This window comes from Dermochelys coriacea, chromosome 24, assembly GCF_009764565.3.
Source record: "Dermochelys coriacea isolate rDerCor1 chromosome 24, rDerCor1.pri.v4, whole genome shotgun sequence".
Classification (NCBI taxonomy): Eukaryota; Metazoa; Chordata; order Testudines; family Dermochelyidae; genus Dermochelys; species Dermochelys coriacea.
This window is the reverse complement of record NC_050091.1, coordinates 1,794,633-1,819,422: the sequence shown is the minus strand read 5'-3', so window position 1 is coordinate 1,819,422 and position 24,790 is coordinate 1,794,633. Positions and strand designations below refer to the sequence as shown.

General features: G+C 49.2%; 1 long non-coding RNA gene across 1 annotated transcript; it reads right to left on the bottom strand.

Annotated features, from left to right (window-relative positions):
- Window positions 1-7,441: 7,441 nt before the first annotated feature.
- On the bottom strand, window positions 7,442-9,495 carry LOC122457347. The gene is made up of 3 exons (XR_006276850.1): window positions 9,340-9,495; window positions 8,519-8,695; window positions 7,442-7,848 (listed from the first exon to the last, which is right to left on the bottom strand). It is a non-coding gene; the product is annotated as an uncharacterized LOC122457347 (long non-coding RNA).
- Between the last annotated feature and the right edge of the window lie 15,295 nt (window positions 9,496-24,790).

Sequence of the window (24,790 nt, the reverse complement as noted above, 5' to 3'; positions counted from 1 at the left end):
AAAAGCCAGATGGCAAGTAGAAAGAACCCCAAATGCAATATTTTTAAAATCTCTTGCTTTTTCACCCTATCTCATGATATTTTGGAGCTCGACTTGTGATTTTTAAATGCTGGTGTTGATGACTCTGCAATAGCCACTGAAATAAATACCCAGATATGGCCCATATATTTTTCTGAATATCCCAGCATGGGTGTGACCAGCGAAACATGTGGTTATCTGCAACTTCCATCGATTATGAAAAATGCCAAATTGCTCTGAGAGGGGTGTCAGTAACCAACCAGGAAAATGTACCTGATAAATTTCAGGTGAGCAACCCCATTAGTATCACATACTGTCGTATGTCCTCATCTGAGCGTGTCTCTGGAGCAAGAGCCAGAGCGGAAGGGAAAGACTATAAAAGATGCAGAAGCAAACCCTGACCGGTATGCCCCTGGACACCTTTCTAGGAAGTTGGGTAAGTCCGGCTATAATCAGTGATTACTATTTTTCTCAAGAAGAATAATTTTGGTCCATAATTTCTGCTGCCGTTTGTATTAATTAATCATTTTTTCCCAAGGATCAGATTTAGCCAATGACATAAAACAACCTTTGTTCACATGCATAAGAGAATCTATTGTAGCAAACATTTTCAGTACTATTGTTTTTAACCAAAATACCCTTTACAAATGACTCTGGACTAACTGCAGCGGCATTCTGTTGGCATTTATAATAGTGATTTGTAATATGCATTAGTGTTAGTAACAAGGAGTAAGTGCTTGTGAGACGGAGATAAAGAACTAGATTCTACTGTTGCCAAATTAAGTGTCACTTTAGCCCAAAAGTAATCTCATTGACTTCAATATAGAGTTGGTCAAAACAATCTCATCAAAAAAATTTAGTTTGGGGGGGGGAGTATTGGTTTGTTTTGTGGTTTTTTGTTTTGCTTTTCACAGAAAATGGCTTTTCGATTAAATGTAGATTTTTCTTGTAAAAAATTCTGTTTTCCTCAAAAATTCCAAAATGCCAAAACTAAAAAATCTGAAATGAAAAACCAAAACTTAAAAAAAATGTCGATGAAAATGGAAAAAAAGTCATTTTTGCCAAAATATTTTGCAGAAAAGACAATAATTTCCCCCAAAGGTTCTATTTCACTAGGGTTACTTATGGAGTAAGGCCCTACTAAGCATGAGTAAGGGCATCGGAATCTGGCCCAAGAAAAAGTCTTACGGGGCATGCTTTATAATTACACATTACTAAACCGAAGCATAGGTTACAAATACATCCGTTTAATCTCACAGTATCATGAAAGGCCTTAGGGAAAATGGTGCCCTGGGCAAACTTTCTTTGGCGCCCTTCAAGAACTGTTCCCCGAGCAATGGTCGGCCACGCCGCAAGCAGAGCAGCTACAGGTGTCATGCTGCCAGGAAGGCAGAGAGGATGCATGTGAGTGCCTGACTCCTGCCCCACAGCCCCCTTTATCCCCTACCCTCGCCTCTGGGCATGGCCCTTCTGCAGCCCCTTGACCATGGTGCTCCCCCGACCATGGTGCCCTGGGCACGTCTCCCGCCCATAAGGCCGGCCCTGGACCTGACACAGATGTTGCAGTCACCAACCTCTCTGGAAGCATGTGTAAGTGAAGCTAGAGTTTGCTTCTATTTCTGGGGAGAGATTCGGTGCCTGAGGGAAACATATTTGGGGCCAAACTGACCAAACATACGCTCTTCCCATGGTATTGCAGAGCCCGACTGGGGGCGTCACCATAAGGAGACCGGCGCTGGGGTTATTTTGGTCCCAGAAATGGCTCCGCAAGGCTGAAACCACGACATAGGTGAGTGAGTCTACTGGGGCTTCGGTGGACTCTCTCCCCAGACCCTACGCTACCAGCTCTCCTAGCTATCTTCGAGATCTGTTGCAGTGTACCATGGGAGCTCCTAGCTGCAGTGTTTTCTGGGAGATGCAGCTTGGCTCGGGAACCTGGCCCCTTGAAAAGGAAGGGGGCACGAGGCAAATAACTCCCATGAGACCCTGAATTACAATGTGTCAGTTTTCAACTGTTCCGTTTCCTCAGGAGAAGCGGAATGTTTCTGTGGAAAGTAGACGCTTTTCATCAAAGATTCATTGAATTGAAAGCCAAGTGGCCTGTCGAAAACCATTTTTGATGGCAGGTTATCAGCCAGCCCTGCCTGAAATCTTCCAATCCAGATGGGTCCTTTTAAGAGATGGGCTCTAGTTCCATCACAAGCAACTGGGCTTGGTGGAGGAATACCAGGGGAAGGGGCGAGGAGGGGTGTTATGTGGCCCACGCTAGGCAGGAGGTCCGACGAGAGGGTCATAACGGTGCCTGTGCGCTCCCAGATTCAGAGTGCAACCATCTCCCACACGTGTCCTCAGGCCCTGTTCTGGTGCAGGCAGAGGCTCAGTCCCACAAGGGGTAGGGGAGAGAATATCGGAGGTGTCCGGGATTTAGGGCAATAGCAGATAGAAGTTTAGCAGATAGAAGTTAAGCAGAAGGACACAAAAAGCTATCGCCTTCCCCGGCCAGTTCTGTGATGGCAGTGCCCGGATTCCCCAGGGGACGGGAGGTCTCCCCCACCACATCCCCCGGCCGGATAACAGCAGCTCAGACTCCACCGCTGGAACCCCAGTGTTACATGGCACCCCAGCCCTCCAACCTCTCCTTGCTGGGATGGGTCTCCCATGAGCCAGAGTCTGGCCGGCCCTCAGCTTGCCCGGACAGAGAGCTGTGTTATGTCACCCCTCACAGGGGTGTGCACAAGTGGGGGCATGCAGGGGCAGAGGCCCCCTCCCCCAATAATCATCGGGGGGGCACAGAACTCCTCCAGCCCTGGCGGTGGAGTTAAGAGCAAGCTCCTGCTGGGTGGGGGGAGGGGGCGGGGAGAGGCAGCTCCTGCAGGGGGAGGGAAGAGAAGCTCCTGAGGGTTCACAGACGGTGCCCCTCCAAAAGGAGTCAAATTTAAATTCCTGCACACGCCCCTGCCACCTCATGGAAGTGCTGGTAGGAGCTAGGCCAATGTTGACTTGCACGGCCTCACCTACACCTGGGCTGGCAGAGGTACCAAGCTGAGCTCAGAGGGTGCCTGCCCAGGCAATCGCCTGTCGGCTCGCTCATCCACTGGGCGCTCTGAACGTCTGACGGTCACACGCACTCCACACACCTGGAGCTGGAATGTGACGAGCGGGGTGCAGCAGGACAGGTGGGTCTGTGCAGAAAAATGATGCAAGGTCCCACTGAAGAGAGCCATTGTGCTGGTTTTGCAAGACCGACAGAGGAACCAAGGTGTGGGTTCTGGCTGCAAACACTCCTTGACAGGCAGGAGGAAAAGGCAAAGATACAGCAAGCTGAATCAGGGATAGCAGGAACAACCAGCTCCGACTGCCTGTTAATCCAGGCTTCTGGGCACGATGGAAACCGAGAAACTGAGCTCTCCTGCCCTCCAATTGGCTGCCCTCCAACTCCCAGTCCCTATTCAAGCCCAAATTAATGGTGTTAAATTTGCAAATGAATTTTAGTGGTGTCTCGAATATAGCTAGGAGTGCTGGAAGTGTAGGGTCTGGGGAGAGATTCCACATAGCCAGACAATCCTGCTCTCAGGGTGCCAATGCCTGACATGAAGGGGCGTTCAGGGTTTCCGGGTTTATGGATCTTGGGTATCAGATAGAATACTCCTGGTCTGGGTTCCAGGGCCGTGTCCATGTGCCAGCAATGCCCCTCTGCCACGTACATTGGCCAAACCGGACAGTCCCTACGTAAAAGAATAAATGGACGCAAATTGGACATCAGGAATTGTAATATACAAAAGCCAGTAGGAGAACACTTCAATCTTCCTGGACATTCGATAACAGATTTAAAAGTAGCCATACTTCAACAAAAAAACTTCAGAAGCAGACTTCAAAGAGAAACAGCAGACCTAAAATTCATTTGCAAATTTAACACCATTAATTTGGGCTTGAATAGGGACTGGGAGTGGCTGGCTCATTACAAAAGCAGCTTTGCCTCTCCTGGAATTGACACCTCCTCATCTATTGTTGGGAGTGGACTACGCCCACCCTGATCGAATTGGCCCTGTCAGCACTGGTTCTCCACTTGTGAGGTAACTCCCTTCTCTTCATGTGTCATTACATAATGCCTGCATCTGTAATTTCCACTCCATGCATCTGAAGAAGTGGGTTTTTTACCCACGAAAGCTTATGCCCAAATAAATGCATGGCAGCTAGGAACTCCCATGGTACACTGCAACAGCTGAACAAGGGGGGGAGGTCAAGGTGCATCATGGGAGATGTAGTCCAATGATGGAAACCAGCCTGTAGAGAAGAATCAGGGCATGAGAAATCCAAACTACAACCCCCATGAGGGGGCACGTGGCAGCAATTCTGAATAGAATTTTTCTAGCTTCAGCCAAAAGTTTTGGGTTTTTTCACCAGATTTCCGTGACAAAAACCACATCCCTAGGCAAGGGATTTAGTGGGTGTTGGTCCTGCTTTGAGCTGAGGATTGGACTAGATGACCTCTTGAGGTCTCTTCCAACCCTAATAAGCTTTGATTCTTTGTAAGCTGTTCCAATAGTTAATTACCCTCGCTGCAAAAGCTGCACACCTTTCTTCCAGTCTGAAATTGCCTTTGTCATTTTGCAATGGACCTATTTAGTCAGCCCAAAAAAGAGTGTCCCGATTGGGCGTTAGACAGGTGGAGAGCAATCAGCAAAGACTGTCAGGCCCCGAATACGCTCAGAGCTGTCATTCTTCTAAACTCCCTGGATTTGTCTCCCCACCCTCAACAGCTCAGACCCCGGTTTCACATGACCCTGGAAGATTTAGTATCCTCCAGGGCCTTTTCTGCAGCAGCTAGCAGCAACCTCCTTTAATGAGCCCATTTGACCAAGCTGAATATTTTTGCATTCCGATGGGCACATCTGCAACACAATCAGCTCCAGCCTTCAGCCATCCCCTTTGTTTGCCTCCGTGCCTAGACAGCATTGGGATACACGTCCTCTAGGAAATCCTGGTTTCAGAGTAGCAGCCGTGTTAGTCTGTATTCGCAAAAAGAAAAGGAGTACCGGTGGCATCTTAGAGACTAACAAATTTATTAGAACATAAGCTTTCGTGAGCTACAGCTCACTTCATCGGATGCATTTGGTGGGAAAAAAAAAAAAAAAAAAACTTTTTTTTTTTCCACCAAATGCATCCGATGAAGCGAGCTGTAGCTCACGAAAGCTTATGCTCTAATAAATTTGTTAGTCTCTAAGGTGCCACCGGTACTCCTTTTCTTTTTAGGAAATCCTGCAGTCACGATCTACAGTACCAGTCTGACCAGATGGGATCTGCATGGCCTGGAAAAACCTCCCGGGCCCTGTCTGCACACAATGCCTTAAAACTGATGTACAGCAACAAGCACAAACCTTGGTGTGGACACTCTGATCGGTTTAGCATCTCCCCAGGTGAAGGGAGTGAGTGGAGAAGTCAGTGTCATAAGGGGAAGGATGTGACTAGAAACCGGGCTTGCTGGGGATTATAAGGCCAGCCTGAGTTTGGACAGAGCTGTGGGATGGAGCCAGTGGGAGGAAGGGGGCTAGTGGCTTTCCAGAAAGATGATCCTGAGCACTCAGGCACAGGGCAAGGTGAGTGCAGGGAGCAGGAGCCAGCTAGGAAGGCTGGAGTTCAGTGTTAGCCAATACATATATGTTATGCATAATATACACCATGTTAATAGGTACTATGTGCTTGGTATTGTTCTAGTATACATTAGATACTATTTACTGCGCACCATACATCCACAGTTCTGTTCACCCCTCTCAGGTATCCCACAAACCCTTTGCAAAGCTAAAGTCAGCATCGACGTTCAAAAATAGGAACCATGTCAGAGCAAAGGTGCATGAATACTCTCTCCCCAGTACGCTTAGGGAGTCCTGTCATTGCTCATCACTATCTGGAGTGGAGTATCCCAAACAAGACATGGGACAATACAAGGAGACACCTTACGGACCAGTACCGGGAATTCTAGCATCCAGAATAAAGCAAGATACAGAACAAGTTAAGGAACTGGTAGGAACTGGTGGATTGGATATAGAGAAAGGTTTGTAATAAATACTGGTAGCTGAAATGCATCTCTTTGAAGCACACCTTGTGTGTAAGGTAAACACACTGCAAGAATATGTTTCCCTGATGGATGGGCTGTATTTCATATTGTACTGTTCTGTCTTTAGACAATAAACGGGGCTATGCTTGGTCTCTTGAACATTTTTAAGACTGAACTGTGAGTGCAGTCAAACAATCGGCTACTAGTACTACCCACTAACAGAGTTACTCCTTTAGCTCAAGTGATGAAGGCTCCTCTTTTAGCACTGATGGTCCAGAGTTCAATTCTGACCGACCACCCACCCAGCAAAGTGCCAGGTCACCAGAGCTAACATGGCGTATTTCGGAGGTGGGAACATCAGGATGGGATCATGTGCCCCAGTGAGAGCTGTGTACCAGGGTGGCCTCGTCGCTTTTTGCAAGCATGGACTGTTATGCATATAAACACAGGGTGAAAAGTGATTGGAGGGACCGGGTGCTCTAGAGAAGCTGACCCAGCATTAAGGAGAGCGCTGCATTGTGCAACCAGCATAGTACCTCTGCCTAGGAAGAGGAGTGAGGCCAGAGGTCGGCGTGCAGAGCTGAGCATCTCACTAGCACCATGAGGAAGATGCTTCAGGCCATATCCTGCCTCTGCCTCTGCCCTCTTGCAGGAAGCAGGAGACTTGTTGTCCATCAGCTATGCCTAGTGCCTACCTGTATTCTGCTCACCCTTGTATCGGACCAGGTCCCGTTTGGTCCCTAATGTGAGTCCAATGCGAGGACTTGAATGACCAAGGTGCGAATGCAACCTGCTATGGCATTAGCCTGTATTTGAACAGCATTGCATGAGTGTGTCATGTTTAATCACCTGCTCTCACTGCCCCAGCCTCAGCGCCATTCAGCTGTATTTCGTTGCCTACAGCCTTCTGCCTTGCCGTTCGGCGGAAGGCAAACGCTGAGGAATGCAGAAGGGAAGCAACTTGCCTAAGTTTACCCAACGTCAGAGTGGAGCAGCAGGGGGAACAGAACCCAGGACTCCTGGCTGGTGTTTAGAATAGAACCCATGTGTCTTGACTCCCAGAACCTCCATTTTACCCGCCAGACAATCCTTCCTCCCAGTCCAGTCCAGTCAGATGAGAAGCAACGTGATTTGGCTAAGTTTACCCACTGAGTCAGTGGCAAACGTGAGAGTAGAACCCAGGAGTCCTGGCTCCCAGTCCTTTGCTGGGAATAGAGCCCAGACTTCCTGACTCCTGCTTGTATCTTATCTGCCAGGCCACCCTTCCTCTCCCACCCCCATTTACACTAGCTCTCATATGCCGTGAGTAGGACCATTGTTACACCATTGTCAGGAGACTGAAGAACATGGCAAACAGACACAGGGGAGTGCATTGGAGGCGAGTTTTATTGCTACATTATCAGCCCAAGCAGGCAAAGATTCTCTGGTTACATTAGATATTTACAAAATCTCATCTTGTTTTAACTCAAAGGGTCTCCCTGATTTCGGTGGTTAGGGTCATCGCTGGGGCTAGTGCCACAGCCATGACACCCGTGCCCAGAGGAGCTTCCAGGAGCAGGGCCAGAATTATGTTCATGCCCAATTTAATTGGGGCCATGCGCATGTCCATGCCCTTGCCCCTCACCCTGCTTCACAGCCTTGTGTGAGGTATTGTGAGCATGTATGGCCAATTTCGCCAAGGTGGTAACAAACTCTTCGAAATGGAGGTATTCATTTCTGGTTTTGTTGGCCTTCTTAAACAGGTCTTTTATGTAGTCTTCTTCAGTCATACCGTGCTGCAAAAGAAGGAAGAGTAAAAAGAAGAATCCATTAGCAACACGGTGGTAGGAGGTTGCACTCCCAGTGGTTGTCAATGAACCCTCCTTGCAACTTTTAACAGCAAAATACTATTCTGCAACTTCTGAATTTGGGGAGAGATTTCAAAGCTCCAAAGGGCTGCTAGACACCCGGCTCCCAGTGTCTTTCAGGGGGAGTTAGCTGACTGCTAATCACTGACAGAGAAAATAAGAAACTGAAAGTGGCTTCGAGAAAACCCTCCGTGAGTACCATGAAATCCCCATTCATCTCTCTGAGTCTACTCAACCATTTCTTTGGTCCTTACTAGTTCTGCCTGCTTTTCCATCAAGGCATTTGCCAAGACAGGAAGAGAGAAGGTCCAGAATAAAGTTCAATATCTCTTGGTCTCTGGATATGTTTATCGATTGAGTGTTCTTCTCCACGCTAGTGGAGCAAACATTGGGTTAAAGCAGCATAAATAGATGCTCAATAGCATTTGCTTTCAGATTAACTTCTACTGCCTCACTTGACTCTCAGGACACTAATGTAGTGAATGTCTCCCAGAGAAGTAAAGGGAAGGAAAAGGATAGGCCAGATCCCCAGGGGCAGTAAATCACCATCATGGAGACTCCTAACACCTCCCACAGACAGTACCATGTCTCAGCTTACCGGCAAAGTGCATATCAGAAATGAGTTGACCTCCTTTTTGAGCAGCTATATGAACTAAGTCTCCTGCAGGTAATCGTCCGGGTTGCACTCTTTTTCAGAGTACTTGTGGTATACTTCGATAATGTCATCTAAGGCTTTTTCCAGCTTGCTTGTCATCTCACTGAGTGTCTAGGGAACCTGAAACAGGATGACAGTTAACACATGAACAAACTCTCCCTTCTGTCTCGGTCCGCCTTGATCGACGCTTGTCCAGTCTGTGGAAGGTACCAAGAACAGTATCATGTTATTACTGGCTTTCAAATAGCTCGGAGAGGCCCCAGTTGGGATCAAGCCACCATTGCAGTAGGCTAGGTGCTGTACATAGACTGTCCCTGCCTCTAAGAGGGGATGAGGCAGAGAAAGGATTATTGATCCTCTTTTACAGATGGGGAATTGAGGCACAGAGTGATTACGATCACTCAGGGAGGCTATGGCAGAGTGGGAATTAACCCCAGCTCTCTTCAGCGTTAGTCCAGCAGCGTATCCATGAAGGCAGCTTTTCCTGAGGAAAGCTGGCTTTTGGATGCTCCCTGACTTACCTTTCCCATGAGCCCTGTGTCTGCCCCCACTGATGTTCAAACACAAAATCTGAAGCCCTCTCCGTGTGCCTTGGAGAATATCCTGTACTTGCAGCAGCATTTCCTATCCTGCTTCGTGATCTCCCAAAAGCAGCCCAGCAATATCCCCTGTTTATAAAGTGCTATACAAGGCAGCTGGTTAGAAAAGCCAGGGTGTGGTTCAAATAAATAAATAATAGGGCTACTTATCATAAACGGACTTACTCGAGTCTCGGAGGGCGGAAGAGACAATCAGTCAGGTGTGGTGAATATAGCACAGAGATCAGATGCTTTTTACTCTCCTTGAGCTGAGTCTTGCACATGCACAGATAATGCCCTCAGACTGCGGTGTTATCGTTTCCCTTCTTTAACAATATCTGGAGCCTTTTGTGCAATGCTCCGCACCTGGCACGCCCAGGCGAGAATTCTGGAACCTGTACAGAAAGTGATGCCTGCCGGGGTCGCTTCAGGTGGTGTTTGGGTGTTCGCTCCGTGCAACCAGCCAGCAAGGGGCTAAGACAGGGGTGCAGAGGGTTGCAGGAATCCTGAGGCTGGTATGTGCGTTCTAGTTCCCCAAACAGCATTACGGGGGGAGTCTCAAAAGCCAGTGCCTCACTGGTCATCAATGTCATTGCAAAACACCCGTATGGATGTTGTGTAGGGAGTTATAGTCACTGAAAATACATTCTTCGAGTCTGTGTCCAGTTAGGTTGGTCACCAGCAAAGGTGAAAACCAAGTTCTGTCAGACAAGAGAAGTTTAATCTGTAAATCAGGTCCATGGTGGGCCTCCTACCACCAGTCTGAACTGAATGCAAACAAAGGGTTGTGAGAACTTCAGAAAGAAATGAAGAGGAAGAGAAAAACAGCGGGGCGGTGGGGGGGGGAGGTAGAACCTCACTTTGAAGAATTTCTCTACTATATTGGGGTTCAGAGAAGACACCCCCTGCCTAGGAAGTCAATGGATAGCAAATTTGCTTTATGAAAGTGGGATCTCAACAAGGCTCGGTTGAAAATGCTGCCAGATCTTCAACTCCTCTAAGTCAATGTTGTTCATTGATTTCAACGGCGCAACATTGATTTAATACCAGCTGGGGGCTCTCTGGCCCATTGACTTCAATGGAGCCATGCCTCTGTACACCAGCTGGGGATTTGGCCCACTGACTTCAATAGATCCATGCCCCTTTACACAGCTTAAGATATGACTTGATATCTTTAGTTCTCAAGCCAAGAACGCAATGTTCCAGGTCAATTTCTGCTTCCGGTACATGTGGCCAGTAGGTAATGGCCCATATTTCTTCATTCTCTTGCACTCACTTTTAAACCCATAAAATATCTGCTCCGCCCTCCATTCTGCGTCTCCCTAGGGACTACTCCTTTCTTAATAGTTTTCTAGGGGAATAGTTTCTTGCAAAGGAGGAGATGGCTACGCCCCTGAAATCAGCCCAAGGCTTATTAAATGGGTGGCATTTCACAGCAGTGTTCCTCTTTATCTTAATAGGAGCAAAACTGAGACAAAGTCAGCAATTAGCCCCTATTGGCATGGCCTCTTTTAACTCATCTAGTAAAACAGCAATTTGCCACCTGCCCTTAATTCTCTGAGATGGACCTTTTTCCCCACTAGAAATACATTCTCCATAACCAGCATTTTACATTGTTGAGCCAAGTCACCTGCCAGCTTTTTTCTGCCTTCAGTAAAACTTGTGAGACTTGAACGAAAGAACCGGAAGTTGCTCCGATAATTCCTTCTCGTGATGGGAGGATTGTACTGCTCTCTACCCTCCACTCGTTCCAGAAAGGGCAGCCCAGCCTTGTCCACCCAGGGCCTGAACCCCCAAGCGCACTCCAGGCATTTCATGGGAACGGAGCAGCAACGCAAAGTCATTCCGTCTGTCCCAATGCCAAAGTCTTGCATTGGCTGGAGACTCTGCCAGCCATGTGTGCATGAGTTGCCAAACTAAAGTCATCGCAGCACAAGATAAAATCTTTGGGCATTTCAGTCAAGTGCATCATCCTTTGGATATAAAGTTCAATGCCACCCACTGTGCTGTGCAGCCTTTCCTATTTCTCCAAGGGGTATGCCTCAGGATCCTCAATTTGCAGGCTCGACCCCTTCCTTGGCACGCTCTGTAAGGTAACAAAGACAGCTTAGCATAGACCGTAACATTCAGCTTGCCTTGATCTTGGGTCAAAGCATTTCCCTCCCTCACTGACACTCCTTCACACCAGTTGTGCTCCCAGTTGAGGAACACCCCATTAAAGTGGCCATCTGATTCAACCATTCACCTGGAGGCATTCACCATCTCCATTACAGGGCAAACAAAGTTTAGCTTTTTAAAAAGAAACCTTCACACTGGAAGGTCAAATGGCACATGTATCAGTCTTTAAAACATGTCCATTGGCTGCCTTCTTCAATGGAAAATATCCTTGCCACACTTATCGACTGATTCATAGATTTTCTAAGGCCAGAAGGAGCCATCTAATCCAACATTCTCCATAACACAGGCCACAGAATTTTACCCAGTAATTCCTGTATCCAGCCAATAGTTTGTGGGTGAACTAGCGTGTGCCTTAGAAAGATCTCCAGTCTTGATTTAGAGACTTCAAGTAATGGAGAAACCACCATGTCTCTTTAGAAAATGCCCCAGGGGTTCATTACCCTCACTGTCAAGAAATTGCACCTTATTTCCTGTTTGAATTTGTCTAGCTTCAACATCCAGCCATTGGATCTTGCTATGCTTTTATCTGCTAAAGCAAAAATGACCTCTAGTATCAGACATCTTTTCCCTAGGTAGATACTTATAGACCATGATCAAGTCACCTCTTAACCTAGTTTTGATAAATTAAACAGATTGGACGTCTTTAAAGCAGGTTTCCCAGCCTTCTAAAAACATCATTCTTGTGTCTCTCTTCTGAACCCTCCCCAATTAAGGTTAATTAAGGGCTTTCGCTCCCCTACACCTCACTTCTCTTTCTATAGCATCTGTCTATAGTCACTCGCCAAAACCAAGCCATTGCTAGAATGGTGCTAAATTGACTTCCTGTGTAGGTAGGTTTTTATTGATGGTATAAACCTGTCTACCAGTCATGCTATAGACTAAATCATGAATTCTCAACCTCTAGAGGTCGCAAATTGGCTTCAAGGGGGTCATGGCCACCCTTTCTTCCTTTATGACTAGATGGGAAGAGGGGTTGACTGTTTCTGTTGTAATGATGGAAAAGGTGATAGCCTTGTTTGCTATGGCTGGTACTGTTTCATTAAGTTCCCTATGGTTTTTGGGGGGTTCTCTCAGGTTCGTGGAGATTGTTCATGATTGGAAAAATTATTATTAGTTATTTGGATTGCAGTAGCCCTGAGGATCTCCAGCCCGGGACCAGGCCCCCATTGTGCTAAAGGCTGTACAAAGTCAGAACCAAAAAGATGATTTGGAGGAGAGACATAGTTTGTCCATTCCGCCAGGCTTCCCGGCCTGTAGCACAGAATATAGGGATTAGGAACGTCACAATTGCATAAGCATCTATGCTGAGATTCTGGAAAAAGAAATCAAGGGATGTTGTGAAGACAAAGGCCTCACTTAATACCTTACATTTCCAAGGTTTTTCCTTCTTTTCTGTATCTTTCAGACGAGGTTTAAAAGATGCCTATTGGTGGGCGTGCCCTGGTACTCAGCAGGTGTTGTCGTTTGGATTTAGGACTAACAGCCTTTTCTGCCTTCCTTGGCTACCAAGATCATTTAAAACTTGATCACTGCAGTTCTGTCTATTGAGAAACAGAAGCAAATAAATTAGGTAAATTAATAAAATGAGAAAGTCTGAATTTCTCCAGTTCCAGGAACCTTTTGACTTAATGAGCGGAGCGGGACACACCTAATGCTTTCAAACAATAAATTGAGATGAACCGATGAACCCAAGACAAATTTGTTTTACAACCCTGAGCCTAATACACTTGAATTCGTTGTCTGAGTGCTTAGGGACCTGGATCAGCAAAGCCCATGGTTAAGTACCACTGGCTTTGCTGAACTGGGGCCTTTGCAGAATTTATGTTTGATACAGGCCCATCACCGGCCTGGTTTTGATTTCACTTAGCAAAAGTTTCACAGCAGCAGAGTTACTCCTGGTTTACACCAGTGTAATTAACAGCAGAACTCAGCTCCCTGTCTTTGATTCTTAGGGCTCGTCTACACTACCAAGTTTTGTTGACAAAACTTATGTCGACACTCAAAAGTCGACAAAACAAAAATCATCAAAAGGTGTTCACACGTGCTCCCTCTGTCGACAGATCTTGTCCACATTGGGGACACCCTCATCGATAGGGTGAGCAATGCACCGGGAGTATGTATCCCAGAGTGCCGTGTTGTGGGAAGGAAGAGCTAATGGCTGCACAGCTTGGGATTCTCTCCGAGTTCTCCTGCAGCCTTGAGCAGCATCGTGAGTAGCTCTCCCTGCTGAGGAAGGGCAGAGCAACCCAGCGGCTTGTCCCGCTCCCCCTGCATCGGTCGTCTGCCCCCAGCTGCGTGCCTAGCGCAGGGCAGACCAGGAGCACGCCAATGATTTGCTCTTTCTTTGTTCCCCAAAGGGAGCAGCTCCCAAATACTTCCCAGGGCTTTGAAAGGGGCATCAGAGATCACGACACTGAGCAGAGCGATCAGGGCAGGCAGTGTGGGATATTGGCGGAAGCAGTGTCTATACTGGCTCTTTGTTGACTGTAAAGGGAGGGGAAAAGACAAAAGTCTCTTGTAGGGGTAGAAGATTTTTGTCGCCAAAACGTGGCATTTTTCATGACAAAAGTCCCATTGTGGTGCATATGCTCTTGCTGTTTCGTCGCCAAAAGGCAGTTTTTGGCAACAAAACTTGCCAGTGTAGACAAGCCCTGAGTCTTGATCGACACATCTTTTCTATACCCATGTAGCTATGTGAGTTTGGGCGGGGCGAGGAGGGTTGATTTTTTTTTACCAACATATACCGATACCACCTGTAATGTGGAAGCAGTTACACCAGTATAAAGGCTGCTTTGGCTTGTATACAGATGCTCCCTAGGTTATGCGAGACCCGACGTACACATATCCGCACTTATGGAAAAAGTTCCATAAACTAGAAATAGGTGGTTGGGGGTTTTTTGTTTGTTTGTTTTTTGCGTAATGATCGGGTATACATTTCCGACCTACGCAAAATTCAAATTATGCAAGACATTCCAGAACTGAACAATTTTGTAAGTCAGGGAGCATCTGTTCCTTATTCCCTTCCCTTAAGCACCATTGTACCAGTATAACTCCACCTACACATAGGGAGTGATACTGCTTTAATCATACCACAGTGGTTAATGTATTACACCTTTTGTGTGTAGACCAGACATTATGTGGACTGCAGGACATGGCTGATGGTAAGAAATGACAAATGGGTTTACCCCAATCTCCTGACTCCCCGTCCAGTGCCTTATCCTAAGCTGCCTCTCAGCACATGTGATTTTCCCATGTCTTAGGGTTTGGGTTTTCCCTCTTCCATTGTTTTGATAACAGCAGCAATAGTTAATGTTGCAACCAGGCACCAGCCCTGCAAAATATCCACTTCCTTTTCATGTTTCCATAACAGTGGGATGAATTGCACAACACGTTTACTGGGTGTCAGAAAAAACCATGCGTGGACGTCCCCACAAAGCAGCGCTCCAGCGTCTGACCGTGACCCCACCACTGCCCTCAGGATGGGCGGGTTCCCTTCTCCTCTCACAGCAGGCATCAAAGAAGAGTCAATTTCAAACCACCGCACCTTGTGCTGCTGCCCATTTGCATCCCGCCCACAGAAACTGGCCAAATGATACGCATGAGGGAGGAGAGCTATGGACCCAGGCCTGCCCCGGGCTCCAGCCTCTCCCTGCTCCCTCCTCTTCAACCCCTTCTTTTCCAGGCACTGGCCTTGCCAGGACCTGTTGGCTCAGTGCAGCTGGCAAGAGAAGATCTGCCGTGCCGTTGGCTCCGGGCACCCCGCGGTGCCCTCTGGAGCGGGATCTGCCAGCGGATATCAAAAACGCCCTTTGCTGAGTTCCCCGGGGTAAGGACAGCTTCGCCTGCACACACAAGGCGCAGCAAAAGGAAGGCACCCTGTGGCTGGGATCTCAGCTAACTAACTAAAGCAAGAGCGGAAGACAGCAGCATGGGAGAGGAGCCCTCAGCCTCCACGGCAAAGAATCATCGACATGGGATGCCGGGCATGGCACCCGGCTTGCAAATGGCCGTTGTGGTGCAGGTCGAAAACAGAACCTGGCTTCTCCGGTCAGCGCCGATGACTGTCCAGTTGGTGGCGCCGCACTGCAGGGCAGGCAGGCTCTGTGCTAGCCTCCAGACCATGGGGCTCCCAGGAAGCAGCTGGCATGTTCCCACTCCGGCTCTTAGGCGTAGGGGCAGCCAGGGGGCTCCACATTCTGCCCCCACCCCAAGCGCCGCCACTGCAGCTCCCATTGGCCAGGAACTGTGGCAGCAGCGCCTGAAGATGGGGCAGCACACAGTGCCACCTGGCCGCACCTCCGTGTAGGAGCCGGAGAGGGGACATACCAGCTGCTTTCAGGAGCTGCTTGAGGTAAGCGCCGCCCGGAGCCTGCACCCCTGAGGCCCCCCCACACACACCCCAACCCTCTGCCCCAGACCTGATCCCCCTCCTGCCCTCCAAACCCCTCAATCCCAGCCCGGAGCCTCCTCCTGCTCCTCAAACCTCTCATACCCATCCCCACTCCAGAGCCTGCACCCCCAAACAGAGCCCTCATATACACACCCGCATTCCAACCCCCTGCCTCAGCGCAGAGTTCCCTCCCACACCCTGAACCCCTCATTTCTGGCCCCACCCCAGAACCCGCACCCCCATCCCAGAGCCTGTACCTCCTCCCACACCCCAACCCCTTGCCTCAGCCCAGAGCCCCCTCCCATACTCCAAACCCCTCAGCTACACCCCCCCAGCCCAGAGCCCACTCCTGCACCCCAAATTCCTCATCCCTGGCCCCACCCCAGAGCCCTCACTCACAGCCGGAGCTCTCACCCGCTCCAATACCCCAGCCCCTGAGTCAGTCCGGTGACAATGAGCGAGTGAGTGAGGGGGAGGAGAGTGAGTGAGGGGGAGAGGGGATGGAGCAGGGGCGGTGCCTCAGAGAAGGGGCGTGGCATGGGCGGGGCCTCAGAGGAGGGGGCGGGGCAGGGCAGAGGTGTTCGGTTTTGCGTGAGTAGAAAGTTGGCAACCCTAGGGGCAGGCCAGGCAGTCAGATGGCTACTGTTTATAGAGTGCCTGTGGTTTGCTAGCCAAGAAGGCAGGACCCCCCACCCAGGGAGCTCACAGTCTAGGGAGACAAGGGACCGACAGAAGAGAGGACGCCGTCCAGTTGAGATGGCTGCACAGATGCGTCTCGCGCCCCCCTGGTGAATTCCAGGGGTGGGGCGAGGAAAATCCTCCTTCAATGGAGGGCAGCGTGGCAGGACAGAGGTGACGCCGGGAGCAGAGGATCCTAGGGGCTGAGTGGGAGAAGGGACCTACGGGAAGGGAAGAAAGACCTGCTTGTGGGCAAAGCCTCGGGAGAGCTGGCTTCAATCCCTGCTCCGCCACAGACCCCTGCGTGACCTGGACCAGTCACTTAGTTCCCCACCTGTAAAATGGGATGATCCTTCCTTTGTCTGCCTGGTCCACCTAGACTGGGAGCTCTCTGAGGCAGGGGCTGTCTCCTGCCACGTGTCTGGGCCCCAGCCCACCTGCGACCAGCCTCACTCACCTCCCCAGGTGGGGAGAATGCGGAGCATGTGACAGGCGCGAAGCCACAGCTGGCTTGAGGAGGGCTTGGATGATAACCCAGCTCCAGGAAGGAGGGCGGGGGTCTCCTGCTTCAATGCTGAGAGAACTGTTCAAACTATGGAACTGGTGCTTGAAGGGGCCTGGAAGACCAATATTTTTAGGGACTAAATAAATTGGATCCTCTTCCCGAAGGGGAATGTTTTAAAATGAGACAGGCTGGGTGAAGTTTTGTAAGATCCCCACAAGCGAGGGGAAACTGAGGCAGGGCTATGCAGCGCCACCCCAGGCCACAAAGGGGTGCTCAGGAGGCAGCTGATCATTTACAACACCTCTCTCTCCTTCCTGCTTACCCCTTCCAAGGACATATAGACCATCCTCCACCCACTCCTGGGCCTTGTCTATACTAGGGAATTACCCAGCAACCAGCACTTGACACGCATTGACTCCTTTTGGGGTTTCAGGACCTTGCTGCTTCTAAAAACAATGAGGTCTTAATTAGTTCCTTTATCTCCCCTCATTAGGCGATCCCCCGGGTGCTTTGCTTCTCTCCCCACTGAGGCGCCGGGATCCAGAGGTCACCTCCTTCCACCTCCCGTGGGTCTTAATTATTTTTCCTGGCCAGCGGCATCTGGCTTGGCCCCGCCAACGCACCCGGCATCGCTGCAGCCTATTTACGTGAGTGGGGCGTTAGGACGCCAGTGACCGCTCCCTGGAGAGGCTGCGGAAGCAAAGCCCAGAGCCACCCCGCCGCACGGAACCAAGGGAGAATCATTTACCCTGCCCGCTAATGCCATGGAGCCTGCCGGCTTCTCGGACCCTGTCGGTGCCTCTTCTGGGTGCCCAGAAGCCAGCCCCCACTCGGAGACCAGCAGGGTTCAGAGGGTTACACCGTCCCAACACGGGATGCGACCTGGAGCAAAGAAACCAGTCCCCGCATCGGCCCTAACACACAAGAGCGTGTGAATCTCCATCGACTTGGTAAACGCCAAGTGCACGCCGTCCATGGCTTTGCTGCTATCTCGTGGCCTGTCCCGAAAACACACCCCACTGCTAACACAACCTGCTCCCCACACGTGCCTGTAGACACAGGGACCTCGGTCTCCTGCCTGCCACCTGGTGGCACTTCAGGTTGTTGCTCTTCTTTAAATGCAGCAGGCCAGGTTCAATGAATTTCAATAATTCGGCCTGCTTTTTTACACACGGGCCAGGCTGTACGATCCCCCATGCAGCTGTGCTCTGCCTGCAGCATGGAATCCCGCTCCACTTCAGCAAGCATGTCTCCCCCGAAGCCTGTATCCCTCTGAGCCTGCTGTTTCTGAGTCCTGGTTGTGCTGGGGTAGCTGATTTATTGAAGAGAAACGATGTATTGCAGGGGGTGAGGAGATGGTTGCCAGGGGCTAAGATTCGTGACGTGACGGAGAGACTGCCGAGACTCATCAAGCCCTCGGATCGCTACCCCTTCCTGCTTCTCCACGTGGGCACCAATGATACTGCCAAGAATGACCTTGAGCGGATCACTGCGGACTACGTGGCTCTGGGAAGAAGGATAAAGGAGTTGGAGGCGCAAGTGGTGTTCTCGTCCATCCTCCCCGTGGAAGGAAAAGGCCTGGGTAGGGACCGTCGAATCGTGGAGGTCAACGAATGGCTACGCAGGTGGTGTCGGAGAGAAGGCTTTGGATTCTTTGACCATGGGATGGTGTTCCATGAAGGAGGAGTGCTGGGCAGAGACGGGCTCCATCTTACGAAGAGAGGGAAGAACATCTTTGCCAGCAGGCTGGCTAACCTAGTGAGGAGGGCTTTAAACTAGGTTCACCGGGGGAAGGAGACCAAAGCCCTGAGGTAAGTGGGAAAGCGGGATACCGGGAGGAAGCACAGGCAGGAATGTCTGTGAGGGGAGGGCTCCTGCCTCATACTGGGAATGAGGGGCGATCAACAGGTTATCTCAAGTGCTTATATACAAATGCACAAAGCCTTGGAAACAAGCAGGGAGAACTGGAGGTCCTGGTGATGTCAAGGAATTATGACGTGATTGGAATAACAGAGACTTGGTGGGATAACTCACATGACTGGAGTACAGTCATGGATGGTTATAAACTGTTCAGGAAGGACAGGCAGGGCAGAAAAGGTGGGGGAGTAGCACTGTATGTAAGGGAGCAGTATGACTGCTCAGAGCTCCGGTACGAAACTGTGGAAAAACCTGAGTGTCTCTGGATTAAGTTTAGAAGTGTGTGCAACAAGAGTGATGTCATGGTGGGAGTCTGCTATAGACCACCGGACCAGGGGGATGAGGTGGATGAGGCTTTCTTCCGGCAACTCACGGAAGCTACTAGATCGCATGCCCTGATTCTCATGGGTGACTTTAATTTTCCTGATATCTGCTGGGAGAGCAATACAGCGGTGCATAGACAATCCAGGAAGTTTTTGGAAAGCGTAGGGGACAATTTCCTGGTGCAAGTGCTAGGGGAGCCAACTAGGGGGAGCGCTTTTCTTGACCTGCTGCTCACAAACCGGGTAGAATTAGTGGGGGAAGCAAAAGTGGATGGGAATCTGGGAGGCAGTGACCATGAGTTGGTTGAGTTCAGGATCCTGACGCAGGGAAGAAAGGTAAGCAGCAGGATACGGACCCTGGACTTCAGGAAAGCAGACTTTGACTCCCTCAGGGAACAGATGGCCAGGATCCCCTGGGGGACTAACATGAAAGGGAAGGGAGTCCAGGAGAGCTGGCTGCATTTCAAGGAATCCCTGTTGAGGTTACAGGGACAAACCATCCCGATGAGTCGAAAGAATAGTAAATATGGCAGGCGACCAGCTTGGCTTAATGGTGAAATCCTAGCGGATCTTAAACATAAAAAAGAAGCTTACAAGAAGTGGAAGGTTGGACATATGACCAGGGAAGAGTATAAAAATATTGCTCGGGCATGTAGGAAAGATATCAGGAGGGCCAAATCGCACCTGGAGCTGCAGCTAGCAAGAGATGTCAAGAGTAACAAGAAGGGTTTCTTCAGGTATGTTGGCAACAAGAAGAAAGCCAAGGAAAGTGTGGGCCCCTTACTGAATGAGGGAGGCAAGCTAGTGACAGAGGATGTGGAAAAAGCTAATGTACTCAATGCTTTTTTTGCCTCTGTTTTCACTAACAAGGTCAGCTCCCAGACTGCTGTGCTGGGCATCACAAAATGGGGAAGAGATGGCCAGCCCTCTGTAGAGATAGAGGTGGTTAGGGACTATTTAGAAAAGCTGGACGTGCACAAGTCCATGGGGCCGGACGAATTGCATCCGAGAGTGCTGAGGGAATTGGCGGCTGTGATTGCAGAGCCCTTGGCCATTATCTTTGAAAACTCATGGCGAACGGGGGAAGTCCCGGATGACTGGAAAAAGGCTAATGTAGTGCCCATCTTTAAAAAAGGGAAGAAGGAGGATCCTGGGAACTACAGGCCGGTCAGCCTCACCTCAGTCCCTGGAAAAATCATGGAGCAGGTCCTCAAAGAATCAATCCTGAAGCACTTAGAGGAGAGGAAAGTGATCAGGAACAGTCAGCATGGATTCACCAAGGGAAGGTCATGCCTGACTAATCTAATCGCCTTTTATGATGAGATTACTGGTTCTGTGGATGAAGGGAAAGCAGTGGATGTATTGTTTCTTGACTAGCAAAGCTTTTGACACGGTCTCCCACAGCATTCTTGTCAGCAAGTTAAGGAAGTATGGGCTGGATGAATGCACTATAAGGTGGGTAGAAAGCTGGCTAGATTGTCGGGCTCAACGGGTAGTGATCAATGGCTCCATGTCTAGTTGGCAGCCGGTGTCAAGTGGAGTGCCCCAGGGGTCGGTCCTGGGGCCCGTTTTGTTCAATATCTTCATAAATGATCTGGAGGATGGTGTGGATTGCACTCTCAGCAAATTTGCGGATGATCGTAACTGGGAGGAGTGGTAGATACGCTGGAGGGGAGGGATAGGATACAGAAGGACCTAGACAAATTGGAAGATTGGGCCAAAAGAAATCTAATGAGGTTCAATAAGGATAAGTGCAGGGTCCTGCACTTAGGATGGAAGAATCCAATGCACCGCTACAGACTAGGGACCGAATGGCTCGGCAGCAGTTCTGCGGAAAAGGACCTAGGGGTGACAGTGGACGAGAAGCTGGATATGAGTCAGCAGTGTGCCCTTGTTGCCAAGAAGGCCAATGGCATTTTGGGATGTATAAGTAGGGGCATAGCGAGCAGATCGAGGGACGTGATCATTCCCCTCTATTCGACATTGGTGAGGCCTCATCTGGAGTACTGTGTCCAGTTTTGGGCCCCACACTACAAGAAGGATGTGGATAAATTGGAAAGAGTACAGCGAAGGGCAACAAAAATGATTAGGGGTCTAGAGCACATGACTTATGAGGAGAGGCTGAGGGAGCTGGGATTGTTTAGTCTGCAGAAGAGAAGAATGAGGGGGGATTTGATAGCTGCTTTCAACTACCTGAAAGGGGGTTTCAAAGAGGATGGCTCTAGACTGTTCTCAATGGTAGCAGATGACAGAACGAGGAGTAATGGTCTCAAGTTGCAATGGGGGAGGTTTAGATTGGATATTAGGAAAAACTTTTTCACTAAGAGGGTGGTGAAACACTGGAATGCGTTACCTAGGGAGGTGGTAGAATCTCCTTCCTTAGAGGTTTTTAAGGTCAGGCTTGACAAAGCCCTGGCTAGGATGATTTAACTGGGACTTGGTCCTGCTTTGAGCAGGGGGTTGGACTAGATGACCTTCTGGGGTCCCTTCCAACCCTGATATTCTATGATTCTATGATTCTATGGATGGATGGATGCGGGGTGTCTATGGAGAGAGAGAGAGAGAGAGATTGCAGGAAGAAGGAAGGATAGATGGATGGATAGATAGATAAGGATCTAGGAGGATGGATGGATAATTTGTTTACAATATTGCCAACCCCAAACATTTAAAATCATGAATGAGGTACCCAAAATATATTGGATCCTCTTTTTCGCACTGGCTTCAAAACCATGAGATTTTAAAAAACAACTTGGGGGGGTGCCTTTGGATTTTGAGCTTTCAGGTGAACTTGGGTCATGTTTTCAGGCTTTTCTCTGAAACCATAAGGACTAGAAACCTCTTCTTTTTTAATTAAAGCTGAGGTTCTCATGTAATTAGGCCTGCCTTTTGTGTGGTTCTGAACTCTGGTCACTGAGGAAGAGAGAAGAACAGAGCACGAAATGAAAATGTTAAAACGGATGCTTGGAGTTACAAGGCTGGACCATGTTCAGACCAAAAGAATCCAGAGAAGGGGGAAGGGGGCCCCAATTATAGAAAAGCTCCAGGAATCCAGGCTTCGATGGTCTGGGCCTGTGACAAGAAGGATGGAAGAACAGATAGGAAACAGGGTGTTATGCTTAGAAGTGGAGGGTAAGAGACGGGTTGGAAGACCCAAAACTAGATTGGTGGATGTCATACAAAAAAATGTGATTAACTACAGAATTTACGAGGGACCACTTCAAGACAAACTGGAATGGCAAAGAAGGACCAGAAGACCTGCTCCCATATAGTTGGGACTAAGGCTAGAAGAAGAAGACGGTTCTCATGTAATCACAGGACTCCAGGAGCTGCTGCTTTAAAAGAAAAACACCAAATATCACAAAAGTTGGCAACAGTGTAACATTTTATGGGTTGCTGGTTGGGGTTAGCAGAGCTACTGGACCACATCCTCAGCGATAGCCTAGCTCTATCTCTCTGGCCCAGTGGTGCTTGTCACTTTTGGGGCCAAGTCTCCTGTTTCAGAGGGCCGGCTCTTCAGCTGTGGGAAGCTCCATTAACTTCAGCTGAGGCTCGAGCCGAGAGTACTATGTGTGCATCACTTAAACGCCCGAGTTATCACGCTGGCCTGCGTTAGCGTCAATGTGTTTCATGCATTCCTATTCCAGTTAGCTGATCTGACCGCGCTGCTCTTCCCTGCGCATGGCGCCGGGTACGTAGCAATCGGCTCTGCTGGCCAATTTCAAAGAACAAACAAACCCTGGTGTGTGCTGAACGCGTCACTCTGGGATCTCTGACCCTGGCTGGCTAGCTGGTAACGTTGAGTGCCTGGAACCCCTGGGTCTGGTGTCAGTGAAGGAGGCTTCCCACTGGAACAACAATACCAGAGAGGCCCATTTGGGTGACTGCTGAAGTCCTAACTGTGCGAAATGAGCAGTGAGAGAGGTTGAGAACCTGCTTGATCACCCTCCTGGATATTCGGCTGAGGGATTCCAGGGATCATTTAGCAGGGCCAATACCCTCACAAGTAGGACAGTCCTGCAAGAATGCGTGTTGTGTTCTTGGCTTTCATTGCTATGTGGCACATCTGAGCGCAGCAGTGCTGGCCTTCTCCTAACCACATCCTGAGATGTTGGCAAGGCTTGGCACGAGGTTGGTTCGCAGGGCAACCGGGCTTTCACGCAGCGACATTGAGAATTCGCTGCCCCAATAGAGCTGCCTTGATTTACACCAGCAGGGCAGCTGGCCCCAGATGTTTAGTGGTCACCTTTGCCATTTTTGCTCTGGTGCCTTTTGTCTGGTAACTTTCTTCACTGGGCAACTGAAACCTGAATACCACAAACACGCTTATTCCGGCCAGACCACAATGGCAAAAGGCTAGCCCCTTGGCTGGCGTAAACCAGAGCAGCTGCATTGACTTCAGTGGAGCAGAGGATCAGGCCCAAAGAGCTTCAGGGAAGCCTCTGTGGTGTTAAAATTAACTTCTAAGGGGCAATCGAGCACGTGCATCCCTGCAAAGTTTGACACCCATCTCTGTAGTGAGCCGGTTTGTCCTCCAAGTGCTGCTGCTGAGTTCTGTCATCTACACTAGTGGCGCAACCTTTCCAGACGACTGTCCCCCTTTCAGGAGTCTGATTGGTCCTGTGAACCCCCAAGTTTCACCTCACTTAAAAACGAGTTGCTTACAAAATCAGACATAAAATTACAGAAGTGTCATATTTCAGAGTAGCAGCTGTGTTAGTCTGTATTCACAAAAAGAAAAGGAGGACTTGTGGCACCTTAGAGACTAACACATTTATTAGAACACAAGCTTTCATGAGCTACAGCTCACTTCATCGGATGCATTCAGTGTCATAGCTCACTAGTACTGACAAATTGCTGACTTCCTCCTTGTTACCATCTAATTATCAAATAAATCAATTGGACTATAAATCTTGTACTTACATTTCAGTGTATAGCGCACAGAGCAGTCAAAAGAAGTCATTGTCGGTATGAAATGTTAGTTTGTACTGACTTCCCTAGGGCTTTTCATGTATCCTGTTGTAAAACTAGGCAAGTATCTAGCTGAGGTGACGTACTCCCAGAAGACCTCTGTGTACCCCAGGGGTCATAGGTGCTGGAACTGGGTGGGTTGCCACACCCCCTGACTTGAAGTGGTTTCCATCAAATGCAGGGTTTACAGTTTGGTTCAATGGCTCTCAGCACCCACACTGTACAAATTGTTCCAGTGCCCCTGACAGGGGTACGCGTGCCCCTGGTTAAAAGAACAGGAGTACTTGTGGCACCTTAACGACTAACAAACGTATTTGAGCATAAGCTTTTGTGGGCTACAGCTCACTTCATATACACTTTGGATACATTCAGTGGCAAATCCAGAAGGGAGATTTTATATACACAGAGAACATGAAACAATGGGTGTTACCATACACAGTGTAATGAGAGTGATCAGGTAAGGTGAGCTATTACCAGCAGGAGAGAAAAAAAACCTTTTGTAGTGATAATCAAGGTTGGTCGTTTCCAGCAGTTGACAAGAAATACACCCTAGAGTGCTCCTGGAATCTCCGGCCAGGAGCTGAGCCCCATCCAAGCTATATTGTTCACCTGGGAGTCCAAGCACGGCTCCAGGCTGCTTTCACCTGCCTGGTGCTGCAGCGTGGCATCAGTCAGAGA